Source organism: Epinephelus fuscoguttatus, linkage group LG10 (genome assembly GCF_011397635.1).
Source record: "Epinephelus fuscoguttatus linkage group LG10, E.fuscoguttatus.final_Chr_v1".
NCBI lineage: Eukaryota > Metazoa > Chordata > Actinopteri > Perciformes > Serranidae > Epinephelus > Epinephelus fuscoguttatus.
In genome coordinates, this window is record NC_064761.1 from 1,467,080 (window position 1) to 1,484,912 (window position 17,833).

Here is a 17,833-nt window from a genome sequence, read left to right on the forward strand (position 1 = left end):
GAATGCCAAGAGTGTGCAAAGCAGTAATTAGAGCAAAAGGTGGCTATTTTGAAGAAACTAGAATATAAAACATGTTTTCAGTTATTTCACCTTTTTTTGTTAAGTACATAACTCCACATGTGTTCATTCATTGTTTTGATGCCTTCAGTGAGAATCTACAATGTAAATAGTCATGAAAATAAAGAAAACGCATTGAATGAGAAGGTGTGTCCAAACTTTTGGCCTGTACTGTATTTATATAGAGAATCGTGGAACTGGAAAATTGCCTGGAACAACATTCAAGAATAAACAATGTCATAATCTCGGGGTTGGAGGTCAGACCGCTAAGCTAGGCTCAGGCCGTGAAGGGACTGGAATCAGAGGGCAACAGCCTTTCTTAGAAGTAGAAACATTTCAATTGATGAAGCGAGTATAGAAGCCTGTCACATGTTGCCAATCAGGACCCTGAAGAACAAACCTCCATGCCTGCAATAATCATTCGCTTTGCAAATAGAAAACATAAGGTTGCATTGCTCAAACAAGAGAGAAATCTAAGGGGTACTAATGTATACATAAATGAGCACCTCACCAAAAAAAATGCTGAGATTGTGGCAAGGCCAGGTGGCTTAGAAAGCAGGGAAAAATACAGTCCATGTGGACAGCCAGCTGCAAAGTTTTTATAAAGCCAATGGGTGCACCTGAGAACGCCAGAGGGTTATGCATCAAGAGCATTGACTAACTGGATAGGTTTGATCAAAATTAACATGAATATGTGATGTGTCCTGAGATCTTAATAAATGGGCCTGTACACATACAATAGGTTATGGTTCTGCAAGATGTACAGCTTCATACTTGGTGTATTGATTTGTTATTGGAATTATGGATTAAATAATGCCCCTCGGTCAACATAAAAAAAAGCTTTAAGATTGCACATCTTAACATTTGCAGTCTTAAGCATAAAATTCAGGAACTTCTGACAATTTTGAAAAATGATAATATAAATATAATGACAGTCTCCGAAACACACTTAGATGCTTTAACTAGTGATGGGGAGATAGAAATACCTGGTTACTGCACTTTTAGAAAAGACAGAAATAGGTTTGGGGGAGGTGTTGCTACATATGTCCAAAACCATATTCCTGTGAAGACCAGAAAAGATCTCATGAACCCAGTTATAGAAGCTCTGTGGCTCCAAATTCATCTTCCGCACATAAAACCCATACTCATTGGCTGTTGTTATAGACCTCCGAATTCAAATGTACAATATACTGAAGAAATGTGTACTATGCTACAAAAAGTAACAGATGAGGACAGAGAGGTGTATTTTTTGGGTGACCTAAACATTGACTGGCTTTCTTCTTTGTGTCCTTTAAAAGAGAAAATTAGGGTAGCAATGAATGTATGTCATTTGAATCAAATGATTAATGAACCAACTAGGATAAGTTTAAATGCAACTGGAAGACTGTCTGCCACATGTATAGATCACATTTACACTAATGCCAGCGAGCTCTGTTGCAGGGCAGTATCTTTTCCTGTAGATTTTAGTGATCACAATATAGTCATGATAGAAAGGAAAACTAAACTGCTGAAAACTGGGTCCAAAATTGTTATGCAAAGATCATATAAATCCTTCTGTGGAGAAAAATGTATCAATGATATAAAGTACCAACAGTGAGATAAAATTTATGGTGAAACAGATACAGATGCTGTGTTGCAATTGCTATTAGAAATGTTGTGGACTATATCTAATAAACATGCACCAATGAAAAAATTCACAGTCAGAAGTAGACCAGCCCCATGGCTTGATAAAGAATTAAAATCTGACATAGCTAGTAGGGATGAAATGAAAAGAAGTGCAGTAAGAACAGGTGACTCTTTTTATTGGACCAAATATCGTTCACTCAGAAACAAGGTCACAAAAATGAATAGACAAAAAAAGACAGTATTATCAAAAGAAGATTAATGATTAAAAGCATGATGGGAAGAAACTATGGAATACTTTTAATAATATACTTGGTAGATCCAGAGCAACCACTCCTTCCTTTATTGAATCAGAGGGAATATTTATCACAAAACCTCATAAAATTGCTGATCATCTTAATGACTATTTTGTTAATAAAGTTGAAAATTTAAGACAGAAAATGAACACTTCAAACTGCACAATATCAGAAGACTTAATAAATGTATCATGATCAACAAAACCTGCAAATTTAGCTTCAAACCAGTAGTAGTTGGGGATGAGAGAAAAATGTTGGCCTGAGTAAAAGATGACATACAGTTTGGGATGGATAATCTTGATGGTAAATTAATTAAATTAATAGCTGACTATATCGCTGAACCTGTATGTCATATTTTTAACCTGAGCCTTAAACAGAATATATTTCCTCGTGCTTGGAAAGATGCTAAAATTATTCCCATACCAAAGAATAACAGAAGTCCCTTCAGCAAGGAGAATAGTAGACCAGTTAGTATTCTTCCCGTTTTAAGTAAACTTTCAGAAAAAACTGAATTATTTTTCCATTAATGACCTTGGTTCTGAGTTTCAACATGCCTATAAAGTGAATCACTCCACCTGCACAGCTCTAACACAAATGACGGACAACTGGTTGTGTCAAATAGATAACAAAAATCTTGTTGGTGCTGTTTTACTTGACTTCAGTGCAGCATTTGATGTGATCGATCATGATCTATTATTGAAAAAACTTTCCGTTTATGGACTGGCTAAGGAGCTACTTAAATGACAGATGACAGTGTGTCTAATGGCAGTCTCTCTGCTAAAAAAAAAGGTCAGGATGGGGTGTTCCTCAAGGAAGTTGCCTTGGGCCACTCCTTTTCTCCATTTTTACTAATGATTTGCCTTTGGTGTTAAAAGAATCAACCATGACAATGTTTGCTGACGACTGCACATTATATAGATCCTCCAACAGCCTGACTGAGCTTAATGAAAGCTTACAGAGAGAGCTTGATTGCATATCAAATTGGGTAGAAAATAACAAATTAGTACTAAATATTATAAAAACTAAATGTATCATCTTTGGATCTAACTATGCATTGAAAAAAGAGCCGTCTCTTTCTCTCGCAATGAAAGGTTTATACCTTTCATTGCGAGAGAAAGAGACGGCTCTCCTGGTCTTGTCACATTGATAAAATCATCACTAAAATGGGTAGTGCAATGTCATCTGTCAGGAGATGTAGGTATTTCATGACTGATCATTCAGTCAATATTGTAATAAATCACTAGTTTTGTCTCATTTGGATTATTGTTCTGTTGTATGGTCTAGTGCAACCACTAAAGATCTTCATAAGTTGCAACTTGCACAAAACAAAGCAGCGCGTTTAGCTCTTTATTGTTCACCCAGGACTAGGGTTGACAGCATGCATGATGCTCTTGTCTGGCTTAAAGTGGAGGATAGATTGATGTGCAATCTTCTCGTGTTTTTTGGGAATATTTTGTTTCAAGCTACACCTAAGGAATTTCATGCTAAGATTTTGTATATCAATGACAGACACATTTATACCACAAGACAAGCAACACAACATCACGTAGTAGTTCCAACACCCAAAACCAGTGCAATCCAGAAAACTGTTTTTTACAGAGCCTCCACTCAGTGGAACTCACTACCCGATTCACTAAAAAAATCCCTAACAAAGTAAGATTCAAAAAATGTCTTAAAAAATGGGTTGCTTCGAGTGAATATTGTATCACTGGCTATTAATGGTTTTAATGCTTATGTGTAGGCGTGTGTAGGTGTGTGTGTGTGTGTGTGTGTGTGTGTGTGTGTGTGTGTATCTATATAAATTATATGTATATAAATGTGTATATGTATGGGGGTGGGGTGGGAATGGTGATGTGATCTTGTGTAGTTTTTTTGTTGTTGTATTGCATTGCATGTTTTTAATTTTGTAGTTTGGACATTTTTGTACATGGACCCCAGGAAGAGTAGTTGCTGCCTTGGCATCAACTAATGGGGATCCAAATAAACAAATAAACAAATATACAGTGCCCTCCAAAAGTATTGGAACAGTGAGTCCAATTTGTTTACTTTTGTTGTAGACTGAAAACATTTGGGTTTGACATCAAAAGATGAATATGAGACAAGAGATCAACATTTCAGCTTTTATTTCCAGGTATTTACATCTGGATCTGATACACAACGTAGAAGATAGCATGATTTGTAATGGAACACAAAATTTTTAGGTGAGCAAAAGTATTGGAACATATAAACTTAAAATAGATTAAAGTGAATGAGACTTAATATTTAGTTGCAAATCCTTTGCTTTCAATAACTGCATCAAGCCTGTGACCCATTGACATCACCAAACTTTTGCATTCTTCTTTTGTGATGCTTTTCCAGGCTTTCACCGCAGCCTCTTTCAGTTGTTGTTTGTTTTGGGGGGTTACTCCCTTCAGTCTCCTCTTCAGCAGGTAAAATGCATGCTCTATTGGGTTTAAGTCTGGAGACTGACTTGGCCAGTCTAAAACCTTCCACTTCTTGCCCCTGATGAACTCTTTTGGCACTGTTATGGCAGTGTGTTTTGGGTCGTTATCTTGCTGCATGATGAAGGATCTCCCAATCAGTTTGGTTGCATCTTTCTTTAAATTAGCAGACAAATGTTTCTTCATTCAGTTCATTTTGCTGCTGCCATCATGTGTTACATCATCAATGAAGATGAAAGAGCCTGTCCCAGAAGAAGCCATACAAGCCCAAGCCATGACATTACCTCCACCGTGTTTCACAGATGAGCTTGTATGTTTGGGATCATGAGCAGATCCTTTGTTTCTCCAAACTTTCGCCTTTCTGTCACTTTGTCAAAAGTTAATCTTTGTCTCATCAGTCCATAAAACTTTTTCCCAGAATTTTTGAGGCTCATCTCTGTACCTTTTGGCAAATTCCAGCCTGGCCTTCCTATTCTTCTTGCTAATGAGTGGTTTGCATCTTCTGGTGTAGCCTCTGTACTTTTGTTCATGAAGTCTTCTGCAAACAGTAGATTGTGATACCTTCACTCCTGCCCTCTGGAGGTTGTTGGTGATGTCACTAACAGTTGTTTTAGGGTCTTTCTTTACAGCTCTCACAATGTTTCTGTCATCAGCTGCTGATGTTTTCCTTGGTCTACCTGTTCGACGTCTGTTGCTTAGTACACCAGTGGTTTCTTTCTTCTTCAGGACATTCCAAATGGTTGTACTGGCTATGGCCAATGTTTGTGCAATGGCTCTGATTGATTGTCCATCTTGTCTCAGATTCACAATTGCTTCTTTTTCACCCATAGACAGCTCTCTTGTTTTCAAGTTGGTTCCACCTCTAAATGCAGTCTGCACAGGCAAAATCTATCGTACCAAATCTGAAACTGAGCTCAGACATTCAGAGCTATTTATTGTTTGAATAATTCAAATAAACACAAGAAGTTTGTGCTCTAAAAATAAATAAATAAATAAATAAATAAATAAATAAATTTAAAAAAAAAGGGATCAGCACTCAGTGAATAGCCTCCTAAGCCCTACAACAAGCTATTATGGCAAGGCTTAACTATACAGACCAGTGAGCAGTGATAACTAACATGTCTTTGGGGTCATCGGGTGGGAACCTCCTTTCACCGGTGTTTCGTCTAGTTGGTCCCACGACACCTCCAGGAGGCTAGACAGTGATCTCTGGCATCCCAGAGACACTCCCCTAATGCCAGGTCTCACTGCTCCCCACACTAACCGAACAACCTCCTTTACCTTACCTATACTACCACAGAGGAGGTAGACCCAGGGAAGGAAGCCTTGTTAGGCTATCACACTCCCCCGCCGGGTTAGGCTGTACAGTCTACCTCCCCAAGACGAGCCCTCACAACAATGACACCTCCAGGAGGCTAGACAGTGATCTCAGCCCAAACAGCACTGCTACCTTCAACCAAACCCAGGCTCCGTTTATGCGAGCTCCAGGCAGAAGCAATGCTGATACTACCTTTACTAGCACATTCACCATACTCTATTTCACACGCTACATAGCATAACTACAATGTAAGCTAAAGTTAAAGGAGATAAATGAACTCACAGGATCAGCAAACACACTCACTTTGCAGCATGGTCTCAAACAAAATGGATTCAGATAGGCCACTCCCACACTTAAATAACCTTCCTCTTCCTGGATTTCCTCCTTACTTACGCATGGCTTTCTCAGCCCAAACAGCACTGCCATCTTCAACCAAACCCAGGCTCCATACATGCGAGCTCCAGGCAGAAGCAATGCTGATACTAGCTTTCCTGTCACATTCACCACACTCTATTTCACACACTACATACCATAACTACAATATAAGCTAAAGTTAAAGGAGCTAACTGGACTTACAGGATCAGCAAGCACACTCACCTTGCCGCATGGCCTCAAACAAAATGGATTCCAATAGGCCACTCCCACACTTAAATACTTCCTCTTCCTGGATTTCTCCTGACAGGAAGTGGATCTCTCCACCTGATCTCAAGGAGTTATGTGCCCTGCTTAGTAGTTCCCCCTGCTGGCCCCCAGCTGACATTATTTCTTCTGTAATAGATAAACTGGCTGCATTTAATTGCTTCATCTGACATTTCCCTCACTGTCTTCCTCAAACTCTGTCCCCGCACTCCGAGTTCCCCCAGGAGTGAGACAGTTGATCTTGCTATGAATCCCCTACACCCCACTTCCACTGGACAAATCCTAGTCTTCCATCCTCGCTGCTCAGCTTCTGCTCCTAAGTCTGCATATCTAAGCTTTCTTCTTTCATATGCTTCTTCCACTGAGTCTTCCCAAGGAACTGTCAGCTCAATGAAATAAATAATAAATGAAATAATCTGTTGACTCACTGACCACAACACTAAGTCAGGCCTCTGCCTGGTACAGACTATTTCCTGAGGAACAACAAGCTTTCCCCCTAAATCTACTTGCATTTCCCAATCACAAGCACCTTCTAGGCGGCCACACCCTTGCCTCCTCACTAACTTATCCCTTCTGTATTTCTCTCCCTCACGGACAAACTGAATTACTAAGCTCCTATCCTTAACACCTTCTGAATTCACCTGTCTTCGTTTCCCTTCAATGCCTGCAGCTAAACATTTCAACACCTGATTATGTCGCCATGTATATCGACCTTGTGACAAGCTAACCTTGCAGCCTGACAAAATATGCTTTAAAGTTGCGATGCGTGAACACAATGGGCATGTCCTCATTTGCCCACAGTTTTAGGTTCTGGGGGGTTGGTAAGACATCGTATGTAGCCCCTATCAGGAATCTAATACGATTCTCCTCCATACTCCACAGGTCCCTCCAACTAAGCTTCCTCTTCTCTACACTTTCCCAATTCAACCACTGTCCCTGTTTAGCCTGGGCCACTACCTTTGCTTACTATCTCTTCCTGTCTGCGTATCTGTTCTACAACCAGCTTTCTTTTATCTTTGAGGCCTGCTGTATTCCATACCGGTTTACCTGAGCCAAGCCCCAGGCCTCCCCGGCCAAACTGAACATTACCTACAATCTCTGCATGTCTAAGAGCTGCCTCTGCCTCCTGAACTGCCGATCTTGGGTTCCACTTCCTCCCCTTGGTTGGATTTGGAACCACACTCCTAACTACCACATCCTTACTCCCAGATAACAAGAGCTCTGTCCTGACCTTGGTACATTTAAATTCCTCTGTTAAACTAGATACTGGCAGCTGAAGTATCCCTTTTCCATACAATGCAACACTACTTAGGCACCTAGGAGCGCCCAACCACTTCCTAATGTAGGAGCTAACCGACCTTTCAATTCTCTCCACAACAGATATTGGAATTTCATAAATTGACAGTGGCCACATTAACCTAGGATATAGCCCAAATTGCAAACACCACAACTTCAACTTTCCTGGAAGTTCTGATTTATCTATTCTATCCAATCCTTCAGCCACATCTTTTCTAAATTTCACCACCTGTTCCTTATCATTCAACTCTACATTGTACAACCTACCTAAGCTCTTTACTGACTTTTCCCTAATTGTTGGGATGTCCTCATCATCTATGACAAACTTCCTATCACTTAATTTCCCTCTACATATCGAGATGCTTCTAGATTTACTAGGCTTGATTTTCATGCTGGCCCACTTGAGGTTCTTATTTACCTTCTCTAGTAGCCTCTTTGTACATGGCATTGCTGTGGTCACCAGTGTCATGTCATCCATGTAAGCCCTAACTGGTGGAAGATGCAACCCATTCTGCCGTCTCTCCCCACCTACCACCCACTTAGAAGCCCTGATGATTGCTTCCATTGCCATAGTAAATGCTAACGGAGAAATTGTACACCCTGCCATGATGCCTATTTCTAGCCTCTGCCAACCTGTTGTGAAATCTGCTGTACTTAGACACAACCTAATATCCTGAAAATATGCTTTCACTAAGTTAACAACTACCTGTGGCACTCTAAAGTAGTCAAACGCACTCCAAATGAGGCTGTGCGGAACTGATCCAAACGCATTTGCAAGATCTAAAAATACTACATGTAGGTCCCTTTTGTTAATCTTCGCTGCCTGAATCTGGTGCCAGATCATGCTAGTATGCTCTGAACACCCTGAAAAACCTGGTATTCCTGCCTTCTGCACCATGGTATCTATTAAGCTATTCCTTTCTAAGTAACTAGCTAGTCTCTGCGCTACTACACTAAAGAAAATCTTCCCCTCTACATTCAAGAGAGAAATCATCCGGAACTGGCCAAGGTCCACAGACTCCTTCTCCTTAGGAATGAGGACACCCCCGCCCTACGCCATGCTCTTGGTATAATTTGTTTCTCCCAAACTATTCTTAGCTGTTTCCACAAAAATTTAAGGGTATCAGGCGCACTTTTATAAACCCGGTAGGGGACTCCATTAGGCCCTGGGGCCGAAGAAGCCTTTGCACGCCTGACCACCTCCTGAACTTCCTTCCACCTAGGTGGCCTGACATCTCATGCTCTATCCCTCCTAATGGAGGGATATCAGGTGGGAAACCTACTATCCTATTCTTCTCCAAATCTGAATATGTGTTTCTCAAATATTCTTCAACCTCTAACCTTTCTGCTTTAAGCTGCCCTCCCTTTTCCTGGCTGAACAATCCTTTAACAAACTTAAAAGGGTCCCTAAAAAAACCTGTCCTAGCATATTCCTTCTTCCTCCTCTTTTTCCTGAGATGCTCTGCCCTTCTAAGAACTGCTAGCCTGCTTCTCAACTCCTCTTGCAACACCTTAATTCCCTCCCTTTCTTCTTCTGTAGCCTTTTTCCACTGCTTTCTTAACTGTCTCCTTTCCTTGACTAACTTCTCTATTTCTCTCTGCCGCCTAGACTTACCTGACTATACCCTCTCACTCCTCTTTCTCTCATGCACCCCAAACCTCTCTACACCATATGAATACATTATATCTCCCATCTTTTCTAACCTTTCTATTGCATTTCCTCTAAGCCTACTCAAGATTACTGACAAATTTCTATTAACTATCTCCCATTCTTTACTGTCATTTGCTCTAGGCCATCTAACTCTAACCTTTTGCTCCATGGTTCTCTCTGGCTAGCATACTGGCCTCAGTGTCACCTGCATCCTCTCTTACTACCCCCTCCTCCTCAGTGGCAGCGTTACTGATATCCTGCGAACTGTGGTTTTCTACCTGCCGCTGGACTTCATCCGACTGACTCGACTGACTTCTTAGGAAGTACTGATCAATGCGGCTACTCTGCCCTTTCTTTGCCACACACTTTTCTTTCCCTGATGAGTTCTGAGGCCTTTCACTGATGTTACTTTCTGCCAGCCGCAGGACAAACCTGAAGCATCTTGTTCTCAACTGTGCTACTTTTATCCTCTACAGATGCGCTCACCTTGCCTGAGTGCTGCTAATTCTAGCACTGGTGGATAGGTCCGTGCCCCTATCCTTCACTGAGTCACAGATCCAAGTCATAGTCGTGTCCGTTCCAATGTCTGTTACTGTGTAATCCACCTGTGAGTCATCTTCCACCCCTGCTCTCGCTGACTCTTGGAGTATTTTTCCTATGTTGGCTGTAGCTAATTTTCGGTTGTAGTAAGGCTGCTAGGCCTCACCACTGCTACCATGGGTTGCTAACCCATGCCAGCACCATTGGGGTCTTTTCCCTCCTGTCAGCTGTCTTTCCAAGCGGTCACATGGTCTTTCCCTTGTTGTCAGCTGCCCTGTTCACAGCAGTCACTAGCTGGGCTAGTTCTGAATTCAAACAAACACAAGAAGTTTGTGCTCTAAAAAAAAAAAATAAAAAAATAAATAAATAAATTTAAAAAAAAAAAGGGATCAGCACTCAGTGAATAACCTCCTAAGCCCTACGACAAGCTATTATGGCAAGGCTTAACTATACAGACCAGTGAGCAGTGATAACTAACATGTCTTTGGGGTCATCGGGTGGGAACCAATCAATGGAATCAATGTAATTGGGAGACACCTGGGCAACAAAACACACCTGTCAGTGACATGTTCCAATACTTTTGCTCTCATGAAAACTGGGTGGGTTCAAACAAAAGGTGCTATCTTCTAAGTTGTGTATCAGATCCAGATGTAAATACCTGGAAATAAAAGCTTAAATGTTGATCTCTTGTCCCATATTCATCTTTTGATGTCAAACCCAAATATTTTCAGTCTACAACAAAAATAAAGGAATTGGCCTCACTGTTCCAATACTTTTGGAGGGCACTGTATATAGATAGCTTCATTTCTACCGAGCAGTCCCGTTCACATTCACACGGTCACATTAGAATGTGTACCAAACAAAAAAGTGGAGCTGGGAACACTGCAGTCCGTTAACTGGTCAATAAAGAACCATCACTCTTGCTCAGGGGTGAGTTGTGGCTGCATTTGAGGCTTATGTAACCACTGTTCACACATGAGTAAACTCTAACTATAAAATGAAAAGATATTTTGATGCTTTATCATCTTTATTAGTTAACAGCAGTTATAGACTGAGAAAAAATAATTTCATTCACTGTGCCAACTGCCAGCAGCTACCGGCAACTTTTTCGTGCATGTTACTCAATGCATGAGTTGACAACATGATTCCATAATTTCAACATGACAACTGCAGACCACTCCATTTCATGATGATTGGATCTTTAATTTTGACCAAATCACGTGAGCTTCAAATATTCTGTTTCCTCTGCTGGCAGCACTACACCCCTGCTCCTGCCTGACAAGGACTCAATGCACAAACCTGCTATTTTTAAATATCCCATCAAGAGAGACTCTCACTCGGGCGTTGGTGGCTTAGTGGATAGAGCAGGCGCCCCATGTACGAGGCTGTTGCCGCAGTGGCCCGGGTTCGAGTCAAGCCTGTGGCCCTTTGCTGCATGTCAACCCCTCTCTCTCTCTCTCCCCCTTTCACACTTGGCTGTCTTGTCCATTAAAGGCAAAATGCCCCCCAAAAAATATCTTTAAAAAAAAAAAGGAGAGAGAGAGACTCTCACTCCAGTCTGTTCTTTTTGTTCTGAAAATGTCAGTGTGCAGCAAGGTGCAGACTTCTCTCTGCATCACTGCTGAAGAGGAAATAAAGCAAGAGCTGGATGGAGCAGTGAGTGACAAGAACCCCACCTACGTTTAAAGGCCCAGACACACTAAACCAACATCAAAATACTAGTGACAATGAAAGCTGACTATTGCATCACTTCATGTTACCTGTGTCTTTGCCAAAAAGTTGCACATGAACATGCCAACCAGCACCTGCGCCTGCATGAGCGGAAATAACTCCCCACACCGCCAGATGGCAGTCTTCTATAATCCTCATTCAAAAAGGCAAAGTGGAAGACTGTCTTGATGCTAGTTATACTATCCTGAGAGTGATTTCATTTCCCAACGGTGGATGAAATTGCCGATTGGCTGATTCAGGATGCTGAATCAAAAAAAAAAAAAAAAAAAAGACAACAACAATGGGGACTGACAAGGGGCAAGAGTGCGGGACACACTACACTGACAAGGGTAACAGACGCTCACAGACGACCCAACACTGACCCAACGTCTGACCATCGGCTTGGTGTGTCAGAGCCTTAAGAGTACTGTCTGCAGTGGAAATGCTAAATGGATCCAGGGTCTGGGACATGTTCTTAGGAGTTAATTTTGGTTCTAATCATACTATACTGAAAGTTTCTAATGGAAATGCAGCTTTTAAAGTTTTTTTTTCTTCTTACAGCTTCATGTTTCTAAAAATAGATTAGGCTCTGTCTGCTTCTGTCAGTGAAGCAGACATGGATGCAGAGTAGGGTACAGGAGGGATCAGCGATCAGATTACACAACACTGAGTGACACTATGAGTGTGTGTGTTAAAGATAGCCTGTCAAGCCTGCATTCAGCTACTACAGTTTACACTAGAGAAGACAGGAAGAGGATGCCAATGAGAAAGATAAGTAGCTTAATCTTGTTTTCCTATAATCTACACTACCTATGGTAATGGAAGCAATTATTAAAACTGCTTAAAAGTGTCTCTTGTGACTGAAATGTTCATTAAATCCCACAATATAAAAGTGTTGCATAAAGTAAGTTCGACATTTTTAGTACAAATCCTGTGTCATTTGCTAAAATTGACAGCACTAAGCATGGTCCCAACAAGGACCATAACTACTGCCATGACACATAAACATTTTCAAAGCTTTTGAATCAGCAGGATTCTAGTACTTACTGAACACTCAAGTGTGTGTGCCATATAGCCAGGCTACCTGTTACAGCAGAAATGGAACAAAACGTCACCAGCTGCCCAGCTCTTTCCTTTGGTTTTCTACCAAATGTAACCCACAAACAGTCACTTTATGAATGTGTACGACACTGACAAATATCTAATCTATCTTCATATCCTAACTCATTGCTTTCACCAGGGACTGGTTCTTAATCAGGTTGAGAAAAAAAAGGGTAGAAAACAGTCTATATCTAGAAAATTTGGTGCAACAGTTATGGAGTTAGGTTTATTTATGTGCTGGGCCACACCCTTTCTAAAGTTCACCGGTCATTATCATCAAAAAGCAAGAAAATATCAACAAACTTTTGCTATTTTAATAAGCTTGGTCCAGCAATGATCCACAGAAAATTTGGTAGCAATCAGATCTATGGTTTAGGAGATGTCAAAAATGTGTTTCAGTCAGGACCACTTTAGTCAAAGAAAACTTTATTTCCATTGCAGTATTATATTTGGCAGTATCCCATATGGAAAAGAAATAGAAAAAAACTTATAAGAAGTTCCATCACCTTCAGTGTATGTTTTATGTATTGTGCATCATATAAGGCTTATATGATTTACTCTTGAAAGTGGCCACTTTTGCATTTTTTTCATACAAGAAAATAAAAAGAATTACATAAGAATCATGTGAAATCTATGTATGCGGTATATAAGGAAAGTACATGTCAAAGTATGTTTTCCATACATGTTACATATAATTTTTGCAGTTTTTCCTATATGTCTGTTTTAAAGACATATGCTTTACATACCATAATATATATGTTTTCTGTATGTAAAGTCAATATATTCAGGGGAATTATGCTTTATTTATATGCTTTAAATAAGCTCATTAAAGGTAAAGGTAAAGTTCCACTGATTGTCACACACCTGACTGTGTGAAGTTTGTTCTCCACATTTGAATCATGTGGTGATCTAACCCCCAATTCCAACCCCTGATGCTGAGTGCCAAGCGGGGAGGCAATGAGTCCCATTTTTAAAGTCTTTGGCATGACCCGGCCCGGGATTGAAACCATGACCTCCCAGTCTCAGGGCGGACACTCTACCACTAGGCCACTGAGCTGGTTGTATGTCATTTAATAAAAACCAGTAGGCTATAAAAACATATATGAATATGTACCATTACATATAGTTTTTTTGTATGTTAAGGGATATAATGTCATGATAAATTATGTTTTCTTTATGTTTTTTCTATAAGAATTCTTAAATGTCAGCCTATGAAATTTGAAATAAGATTATAAAAAATGGTAGCACTTTATAATACAGCCCGTGTTTTACGACGTAACTCCCCGTGTCTTACGACGTAAGTCCCCGTGTCTTACGGCGTAACTTCCCGTGTCTGACGGCGTAACTCCCCGTGTCTTACGACGTAACTCCCCGTGTCTTACGGCATAACTTCCCGTGTCTTACGGCGTAACTCCCCGTGTCTTACCATATACTTATTGGGACTTTCATGGTAACTCTCTGACATCTACATGGCATTTTAGAGGAACCTGTTGTGTAGTTTCGCTTGTCTTACAGTAGACCTGCCGGGGTCTTACAGTGGAACTGCTACTGTCTTATGCTGTCACTCCCAGTGTCTTATAATGGAACTTCATGCGTCTTACCTTGCACTTATTGGGACTTCCCGGGTGACTCTCTGACATCTACCATGACATTTTGGGGGAGCCTATATGGTTTAGTTTCACTTATGACTTACAGTGTAACTCGCTATGTCTTACAGTAAAACGTCTTACAGTCCAACTCCTGATGTCTTACCATGTAGGCCTACTTATTAAAACTTATAACTATAAAATCAGATATGATTTACAGTTTTAAAATACACGAAAATCATACTGCAATATGTAACCTGTTTAATCACACAATGACAACTTCAGAGTTATAAAATATCTTTATTCTTTACCACGCAGACACCTGGTACTTACATGCTAAGTGCCCAAGACTTCCCCTGTAAGTACCAGGGACCGGGCTGTATTGTAAAGTGCACACTGTTCACCCTTCCTTACCATGCAGGTACCTAGTACTTACACTCTAAGCACCCGAGACTTCTGCTGTACCTACCAGGGACTTTCCCTGTAATTACCAGAGACCTACACTGTAAATGCTAACATCTTATTACACGTGCTTTAAAACAAAATGCATACTACCCATGTTTATGTGTCTACAGACACAGTTGAGCAAGCCTGTCCTTCCTGGACCTACCAAGTACCCCTCACTGCAATGTGCATTTTGGGCGCAGCACTCAACGTGGGCGTAGTCAAATGTTTAACCCCACTCATTGAGCACTGCCCTTCCAGTTTGACTTACTCAGTGGCACCACCTGAAAGTGAACATCAATACTGTGTGAAGTACTAAGTTACGAACACTGCAACCTCAAAATCATATTATACCAGTATATTTGTAAAATAATAGGTAATAAATCATTGGCTGCATGTAAAGAAACATTAGGAAAGGCTGAAAGAAAGATTTCAAAGCTTTATATTCTGCCTCCTGAAACCTTGTCCCATCAATCAGCAGCCATGGGCTCCCCTAAACAGCTGCCTAGCACTATGAAAACTAAAATAACTGATTCCCACAAAGCAGGAGAAGGCTATAAGAAGATAACAAAGTATTTTCAGGTGGCTGTTTCCTCAGCTCATAATGTAATTAAGGAAAATCAGTTAACAGAAACTGTGGAGGTCAAGTTGAGGTCTGGAAGACCAAGAAAACTTTCTGAGAGAGCTGCTCATAGGATTGTTAGAAAGGCAAATCAAAACTCCTGTTTGAATGCAAAAGACCAGCAGGAAGATATAGCAGACTCTGGAGTGGTGGTGCACTGTTCTTCTGTGCAGTAACACCTGTACAAATATGACCTCATGGAAGAGTCATCAGAGGAAAATCTTTCCAATGTCCCAAACAAGCCTGATAGGTTTTGGAAACAAGTCCTGTGGATTACTGAAGTTAAAAAATAACTTTTGGATGCAGTGAGCAAAGGTATGTTTGGAGAAAACAAGGATGTAGAATTTCATAAAAAGAACACCTGTTAAACACTGCGGTGGATCGATCATGCTTTGGGTTTGTTTTACAGTCAGTGGCACAGGAAACATTTCACAGGTAGAGGGCAGAATTGAATGGATAAATTCCAGCAAATTCTGGAAGCAAACATCACACTATCTGTGAAAAAACTGAAGATGAAGAGAGGGTGGCTTCTACAACAGGACAATGATCCTAAACACACCTAGAAATCCACAATGGACTACCTCAAGAGGCGCAAGCTGAAGGTTTTGCCATGGCCCTCACAGTCCCTCCACCTAAACATTAAAAATTTGTGGATAGACCGCAAAAGAGCAGTGCATGCAAGATGACCCAAGAATTTTACAGAGCTAGAAGTCTTTTGCAGGAAAAATGGAAAACCCCCACAAGAAGAACTGAAAGACTGAGCAGGATTCAAAAAGTGTTTAGGAGCTATGATGTTAAGTGTTTAGATGCAAACTTTCGCAAGGCACTGTTTCGCAAGTCTTTTTTTTTTTTTTTTTTTTTCAAAATATTATGGAGTAACTCTAGTTGACTGAACTAGATTTCTCCCTGAGGTAGCTTTGCTTGTTCAACCTCTTCCAAGGTAAGGTAACTTGTAGCTTTCAAAGCTATGCTTTCAAAGTAGCTCCCTCAACACCACCAGAATGGCCCAGAATGGCTGTGTTTTATTGAAATATATTCAATTGTTCAATTGTTCAACTGTGTTTTATTGAAATATATTCAATTTCAATTCAATTTTATTTATACAGCCCAATATCACAGCTGTAAAACCTAACATATATTTAGATTGCTTCTCCCCAATCTCTCTTCAGGAATTGACCGCAGTGATTTCTTCATCTAAATCATCAACATGTCTCTTAGACCCCATCCCAACTAGGCTACTTAAGGAGGTCTTACCTTTAGTTAACACTCATATATTAGATATGATCAATATATCCTTATTAACAGGCTATGTACAACAGTCTTTTACTTCTAAATCTAAATGATCTACTAAAAAAGCCCACCCTGGATCCAGAGGTATTAGCCAACTATAGACAAATATCTAATCTTCCCTTTATGTCAAAGATCCTTGAGAAAGTAGTCACAGACCAGCTATGTGATTTTCTCCATGATAATAATTTATTTGAGGAATTTCAGTCAGTTTTTAGAGTGCATCATAGCACTGAGACAGCACTAGTTAAAATTACAAATGACCTTCTGATTGCTTCAGACAAAGGACTTGTCTCTGTACTTGTTTTATTAGGTCTTAGTGCGGCATTTGACACAATTGACCATCAAATTCTACTGCAGAGACTGGATCACTTAATTGGCCTAAAAGTTTCTGCACTGAGCTGGTTTAAATCTTATTTATCTGATCGTTTTCAGTTTGTTGACGTTCACAATGAATCTTCCTTACGTACCAAAGTACCATCGCAACGGTGCCTGGACAGCGTGACGTGTGTGGTTGTGCTGCTGCCGTGGTCCTGCCAGATGCCTCCTGCTGCTGCTGCCATCATTAGTCATTAGTCATACTTTTACTGTTATTATACACATATGATTATTGTCACACATGTATACTGCCAGATATTATAATATAACTAACTATAACTATAATATTATTACTTTCAACAATGTTGTTGTAGGCTACTGTCATTACCTGCATCTCTCTCTCTCTCTCTCTCTCTCTCTCTCTCTGTGTCTCATTGTGTCATGTGGATTACTGTTAATTTGTTATGCTGATTTGTTCTGTACGACATCTATTGCACGTCTGTCTGTCCTGGAAGAGGGATCCCTCCTCAGTTGCTCCTCCTGAGGTTTCTACTGTTTTTTTTCCCCCGTTAAAGGGGTTTTCTTGGGGAGTTTTTCCTTATCCACTGCGAGGGTCATAAGGACAGAGGGATGTCGTATGCTGTAAAGCCATGTGAGGCAAATTGTGATTTGTGATATTGGGCTTTATAAATAAAATTGATTGATTGATTGATTGATTGATTGACCAAAGTTTGTTTTGGAGTTCTGCAAGGTTCTGTGCTCGGACCAATCCTATTTATTCTATATATGCTTCCTTTAGGTAACATCATTAGAAATCACTCTATAAATTTCCATTGTTATGCGGATGATACTCAGCTGTATTTACTGATGAAGCCAGAAGAAAGTAATCAATTAACTAAACTCC

General features: G+C 40.3%; 1 protein-coding gene across 1 annotated transcript in view; it reads right to left on the bottom strand.

Moving 5' to 3' along the window:
* Positions 1–17,833, bottom strand: part of LOC125895897 (artemin) — a 59,558-nt gene that overhangs the window by 16,867 nt on the left and 24,858 nt on the right. The window lies entirely within an intron of this gene.